Source organism: Gavialis gangeticus, unplaced genomic scaffold (assembly GCF_001723915.1).
Source record: "Gavialis gangeticus isolate Ggan-Ray unplaced genomic scaffold, GavGan_comp1, whole genome shotgun sequence".
NCBI classification, from domain to species: Eukaryota; Metazoa; Chordata; order Crocodylia; family Gavialidae; genus Gavialis; species Gavialis gangeticus.
The window spans coordinates 183,186,972-183,194,252 of record NW_017728992.1 but is presented as its reverse complement, the minus strand read 5'-3'; positions in this window follow the sequence as shown (position 1 = coordinate 183,194,252).

The following is a 7,281-nucleotide window of genomic DNA, read 5'->3' as shown; positions in this document are numbered from 1 at the left end:
TCCCCCCCCCCCCACCTGCAGTTTCCCGTTCTGGCTCCAGCCCAGCCTGGCAAGCATCATGGGGATCCCAGCTACTGGGTAGTTCATAGAGGTTTTCCCCCCACCCCCTCCCTTCATCTGACTTTATCTTACTTTCCACTCAGATGGAGGGAGGCAGAGAACAGCTCCAGGGTCACAAGGCCAGAAGCCACAGAGGCTTCCTGTTGAGGGCTGGGAGTTGGAGTGGGGTGGGGGCTAAGGGTAGGGTGGAGCCAGGCCAGCATTGCTGCTTAGCTGCTGGGTCCTGCTATAGGCTCCCCCTGGGTCCTACTGCCAATGGCTGCCTGTCATCTTCAACAGCAGCCAGGGGAAGATAAAAATTAATTTTATAAAATGTTTAGGGGCCCCACATCCTGGATAGAATGGCCTGGTGGGCTGAATCTGGCCCATGGGCCATATTTTCCCCACCCCGTCATAGACCTTGAATAACAATTGTCACAGAGCAAGGGTCTCAGAATTTGGTCCATATATCCTCTGAAGGTAAATATAAGTGGCAGGCAATTCTTCTGATTTTTCATGTGGTTTTTCAACCTGTACTTTGCTTTGAAGAAGTGGTATCCAAGGGGCGACTGAAGACCTTGAGATTGTAAGTTGCAGTCATCCCAAATACTAAGAAAAGGGTTTAAATTTGGTTATGAATTGAAAATATGTCCCCTAGGCTGTGCCTGGAGATATATGAATGAAGGCCCCATTACTACTAGAGGAAGTAGAAGGCAGTATCACCCATTTTCCTCTTTCCCTTAGGAACCTTATGATCAACTGCCACCCACTCCTTTCTACAGCTGCTCAGCAAGCACTCGTCATTGGCTGGCAGAAGATAGTAAAGAAAGGCAAGTAGCCCTGTGTTCTCTATTGCCTACATCCTAGGGCCACAGGAACACTATGGAAAGCAGTAGAGGAGTTCAATTTATATGGATTGTGGCCCTTTAACTATTTTTAGAATAGTGTTTGAGGCTTTCAGACTGGAAATTTTTAAACATTACACTCAAGTAGGGCTGGCCAGAGAACAAGAATTTAGTTTTGCAAAATATTCAAGATTTTGGTGTTTGTTTTCATTCTGCATTGCCATGAAATAGAAGACTTTGGAAATTTTCGTGAAAAGCATGAGAGAGACTGCTCCAGCTGTGCCAAAAACCCAGTGTTCAGTATACTCAGCTGAGACATTCATATGCCTGATAAGTGTCCTAACTTTCACCTACAGAGCCGGTCTTTGTCCAGCCCAACAGATATTCATTTATGAAAGATGGAACACCTCCAGCAGAAGACAACGATCTTGTAGCCAATGGCTACAACCCGCCTGGGATGTAAGAAATGAAGGCCGATGCCTGATTTGAGCAGGCTTTGAACCTGCATTGCTTGCCTAAAAATATTCTGGCAGAAACTTGGAAAGAAACTCTGTCAAGTTTATGAACTGCTTCAGCAATTTATAGGTGTGAAGTGAGGACTTGATTGTACTATGACAGAGCCATGAACTACTGGAGACAAAATAAGATTCATTTAAGGAGATTCATCCCCTAAATTCACAGAAACAAATATAATACTACTAAATTCAACATAATTATCATTAGTAAATAAGCCCCTCTATACTCTGTTGCTCACTCTACATCTTCATTAAGGTGTTTAGACCTATTGACATAGGGTGGACACCCAGCAGAATCAGGCTCATTTGCTCTTTGCCATCCTACCTTGTATTTCGATCAGTTCACAGGTTCCCAAAATCAAAGACCATTCATTAGTACAAATGGTCTAACCTAAAGGTGACTCCTTTTTTAACTTCTGTCCCAAGCCAAAGTATTCAATGCGAGTAGAAGGTAGCAACTTTGGGGCATCAGGTAGAATAGGACACAGCTGAGAGCAGTAGGCAGACAAACTTCACATAGGAAAGCCTTCTCAAACAAAGGGACAAATACAGAGTCATGTCAGTAAAATATTCAGCACAAGCCAGAAGGCTTTATTGGCTTTCACACTCTAAACTAGTTAAAAATGTATGTACATTCCTGATTTAAACTGTTGAGAATTAAATAACGGCAGCATAGTTTCCAGGATTAACCACATTTCTACTTTTTTCTGCGCAGGAAAGGAAAAGAAAAATTAAGTATCTTTATTTTGATGTGACCCATTTACTTTATACATTTTCAGTTTACCGACTACCACTTTTATAATGTAGGAATGGAATAAACTGTACTGTGACATTCTGCAGTCCATGTGAAACTGTGTGGGATAAAGAATGCACTCTGTGGTGCGCTGGTAGGCACTTGAGCATTTTTTACTCTAAGTTCTTGCTTTCACTTGTTCACCTGGGTTACCCATTATGGGGAAAGTTCTAATTAGAAGCAAAATCAAGAGAGAAAAAATAAACAGGCAGCTCAGTTGCTTCTAGAATGATTTGCCTGTGTTCCTTTCTCAAGCATAACTTTCATTTATTGGAGATCCAGGTCTGGAGCTAAGGGAGGCAAGGTTATTTGGACAGAAATGAACGAGACACCTCAATAGGAAGAGGACAGGGTGCTGCTGCCACTCCCACTGAACTCAACACCAATTCAGGATGCTCAAAACCACTTCTTAGTGAATGAATGCAGCCTCTCTCTTACAGGTGTTTATAGAGCCAAACCTAGCAAAGAATAGAGGTGGCTCAGACTTACCTGCCCTGATGAGCCTCAACAAGTCTTCCCTCAACACAGGTATTTGCAGTTGAACATAAGCAGTTCTCTTAACTTAGCCAAATCAAATAAACCACCTCTTTTCATCCTATAACTTACCTTACGGCAGCTGTGCAGTATGGATCCCTTCTAGGAATCAGCCTGCTGAAAACTGTCTCCTGTGCTTGACTCTAACTATACACAGTAAAAATAGGAAGTGGGGTACAGAAAGGCTGGGCATCAGGAACACGTGATTGCGGGACTGCTGCTACCTGATTTCCTTTGAGTGTGCCTAACACTGATTTCTTGTGAGTGGATGCTTATCTTGCTGGGATCCTTGCTGGGAAGTCTGCTGGGATTACCCCAGCAGAATTCCTGTCCTTCAGGCGGGGGGCTGGACTCAATGATCTTCCGAGGTCCCTTCCAGCCCTAACGTCTATGAAATCTATGAAACAGCACCTGAGCAAATTCTGAAGACACTATTAGGACTGGTAGGCTAGGAAACAGGCTTGCTTGCCCGTATATTCTGAAGGTGAGCTGAGCCTCCAAACTTAGACTGAACTGTTGCCTGGGGTTTTCAGTTAAGTCTAGGGGTTTCCAGCTGAGACAAACAATGTGGATGGTCCTAAGGGTAGACCTAATATTGACCCTAGGTAGTAATGTAGATATCCCCTAAGTTATACACTTATATCACCCAATACTGGTTGTGATATACTGAGCTGTAAAACAAAAAAGAATCACCAACATTTGCTGAATGCACATTTTATCATTCACAATTGCAAGCTTCATGCCTTTACAAATGAATGATTTATTAAGTGAGGCATCATTTCAGAGTTTTGTTTGTTTGTTCGTTTATCAACAAGGTAACGTATTAGAAAATATCATTTGGGAAGTGGATTAAATATTGATGGCAAACATTTAAAATCAAGTAGACCAGTGGTTTTCAACCTGTGGTCTGCAGACCCTTGAGCTAGGGACAGACATTCAAAAAGCCTAAGCTTGACATTGCATAAACCGGTTTGACCCAAATCAGTTAAGTCTGGTACTACACTCAACCAGGTTTATCTCACACTGGTTTCAGCCATTTTCAAACTGGTTTATGTGCACTGAACATCTGTTCTGTTACAGGTTTAAACCAGTTTCTGATCACTTAAACAGGTTTATGTGTAATGCCTGTCCTGAGCCTTGGGGGTCTACAGACTGTCTAAGGGGACAGCGAAAGATAACTCACTACGTTAAGTCAAAAGTATGTGAATACCCACACTTAGAATTCAAAGGGGTCTGCACCACCACTTGAAATTTTCAAAGGAGTCTGCACCTTCATTCAATATTTTTTAGGGGTCTGCAAATAAAAAAAAGTTGAAAACAACTGTTGTAGACAATAGAAAAAAGCTAACGTGATGATGTTCATTAGGAAGGTTTCTCCCATTTCTCTTCAGAACATTAAACAATTGGCTATGCAAAATCTAATATCCCTATGGTAGACCAATGGCACGCTCATTCCAGTTCTGGATTCTGCTTCAGAGATGGTTGTGATAAACTTTTCAGTAGTTTCTTAATAGGATTTTTGGCAAGCTGCCAGATATAGCAGTTTGACAGCTTTGAACTGCAGCTGTGGGTATCAGCTTAGGTTTCCAGAAACTTAATTTAAATTGCACGCTTAGAAGTTTTATATGGAAGTTTTTGTTGTATTATTTACAGAATACATCTCATAAAATTATACACCACAATGCATTTTGCAAGTTCCAGGAGGATATATGCCACAACATTGCCTATCTGCAAGAATCCTGGTTTTCTCTGATAAAAAAATCCCCATTGTTTCGGATGTAAGATATATAACGGGTGTTTCATTTTAATCACAGAAAAATGTGGATTTGGGGTTACTTTTTTGTATCTGAAAAATTGGGATTTTTTTCTTTTTATCAAAGAAAACCAGGATCCCTGCTTATCTGTACAGTATTTGCCATCTTCATACATTTTTGTTGCCATTAGCAAATGATGCAAGTTTAGTGATTTTTTTCTGGCTACTTTTTTCTGACTTTTGCTCTTTTTGACTGCAAACCATCAACGTATCATGGACAGAGAAAATGAGCTGTAGTGATTTCATTTTACGTACAAGTACAGAAACAGTTAAAAAGGGCAATGATTCAGAAATGGGTAGTCTGATTTCATTTAATTCAGCTGAAAAGAACCTCTAACTATTTAGACAACTCTTATTTATATTTCATCATTCAGAAACATAACACATATATTTTGAAGCAATCATTAGAGCTGATTAAAAAATTAGGGGAAAAGTGAAAAAGAAATGCCTTGTCAACACTTTCAAACAGCTTTACTACTCTTAATGTTATAATGCTGAGGTATCAAACTAATCAGGTCCCACAGGCCAGATCAGGACAACAGACTGGCCATACATACCAGATCTAACGCACCAAAAAGGTCCAGCGCAGGCTCACAAGCTGGCCCTGCATGCTGCATACAGCACGTGCACTGGCTCCAGCCCTGTGTGCTACATGCAGTGTGCGCCAAATCAGCTCTGTGTGCCAGTGACAGCACATGCTACACGTAACATGTGGGGCCAGTCCAGGACATGCTGCATGCAACATGAGAGTCCAATCCAAGACCAAGAACCACCACCATGGGCCAGATGATAGGGCTCTATGGGACATGTCTTTGACACCCGTTACAATGCATATAAATAGTAAAGATCATTATAAAGTATGACACCACAAAAGAATGTGACGGGTTTTGTACATGCATTTGCAGGCACTAACCAGAACACCATTTAGTATGTTCTCATAACCACAGATGTGGTTCCTTCTTTACTTAAAACTTCACCTAAAACATTTGCCAGTGGAGGAAATTGATTTAAAAGTGTAGTGCTTTCCGCATAGGATGTGTATAGTGCTTTCTCCCCCAATACCAAAAGAAGTATAGTGCTTTCACCCTATGCCAGTCATTGGTGACATGTAGGGGGTGTGCACCCCCTAAGCGTGGTGGTACGCCCCCTGCGAAAAGGCGCCACCAACACTGCCGGTGATGCCTGCAGGTGGTCACTGCTCACCATCCTCCCCCTCGCTGCTGACACCGCCAGTGGCATCTGCGGGTGGTGTGCGATCGCCACTGGCCACTGCCACCGCTGCCAGCAGCCTCTGTGCGTGGTCATTGACCACTAGTCCATGCTCGCCACCCTGCCTCCCACTGCTGACAGCACTGCAGCTGACTATGGGAGCTCCCCACTTGCCTCCACCATCTTCCCTCTGCCAACAGCCCCACTGCTGCCTACAGGAGCTTGCCATGCCTCCCAGCCTCCAGGGGCATGCGGCATTTATGATACCAGTGGTCACCAACCAGTGGATCCCAATTGACTAGTCAATCCCAGAGCTTCGGACAGTCAGTCTTAGTCTGGGGGGGCTGAGCGGGTGTGCACAGAAGGGGGGCATGTGCCACCCAAGCCTCTGCCAGGGTGCATGCACTGCAGGAGCCCTCCTGTACCCCTGGATGAGCCACTCAGGCTCCAACCCTCCCCTGGCCCAGCCTGGCTGGGCCTCACTCACCCAGTGGCAGGGGGTACGGGGGCATAGGTGGCAGAAGGGGCTTTGCCTCCCACACAAGGTGCAGTGGTAGGGCTGCAAGGCAGCCCAGCTGCAGGCTGCTGATGGCTGCAGCAGGGGCTGGCATTGCACAGCTGGGGCAGGCATGGGACGGAGCCACAAGTGGCTCATCTGGGGGCATGAGAAGGAGAGACACGCAGCCCAGGAGGGCATGGGGGCTTGTGCCCCCAGATCTGCATACAGGGCAAGGCAAGGTAGGCTGGGGCTGGGGTGATGCCAGGCTCTTCCTGGTGCAGCTGTTCAGCTGTGCAGCTCTTTGGCAGGGTGGCAGGGGGGCTACAGTGAATTTTTGGGTGCTTGCAGCCCCACTCCCAGTGCCACTGCCCGGCTCAAGAGCTGAGCCATGCAGGTGAAGTGCCACGCTAGGAAGAGCCTGGCACCACCCCAGCCCACCCTGCCCCACGGGCAAATCCAGGAGCATGTGCCCTCCTGGGTTGCATGCCCCCCCTCCCCAAGTCCCCCCCACCCCCGATGAGCTGCTGCAGCTCTGTCCTGCACCCAGCCCACCCATGCAGGGCCTGCCCCTGCTACACTCCCTTCAGTCACCGTCATGCGGGGGGGGGGGGCAGATCGAGGTCCCAGCAGTGAGGGAGGGAGTGGGGCAAAGGCAGGAACAGGGGCTGGGGGGAGTGGGGGACAAGCAGAGGCTAGGGGGCATGTGCCCCCCGAACCTCCAATTGTCCCACCACCTGACCCGGTCAGGCCTACCTCCCCCAACCTCTGCTTCTGCCTGTGCCCCACTCCTTCCCTTACCACTGGGGCCTTGATCTTCCTGCTTTTCTAGTGCAGTTTGTTTTTATGTTGCCCATGTATGGATAATGGATCTAATTCAACAGCACAGTATGCAAGCGGTATCCTCTTACGCCACTGCTTAACCGTCCCCAGCACCATTCCCAAAAACTCACATCATTTCAAGGTCTAAAACTCCTCTGCAACCCCTAGATCCTGGGACACAGAGTGAGTTTTGCAGCCTTTTAATGAGTCCGGGG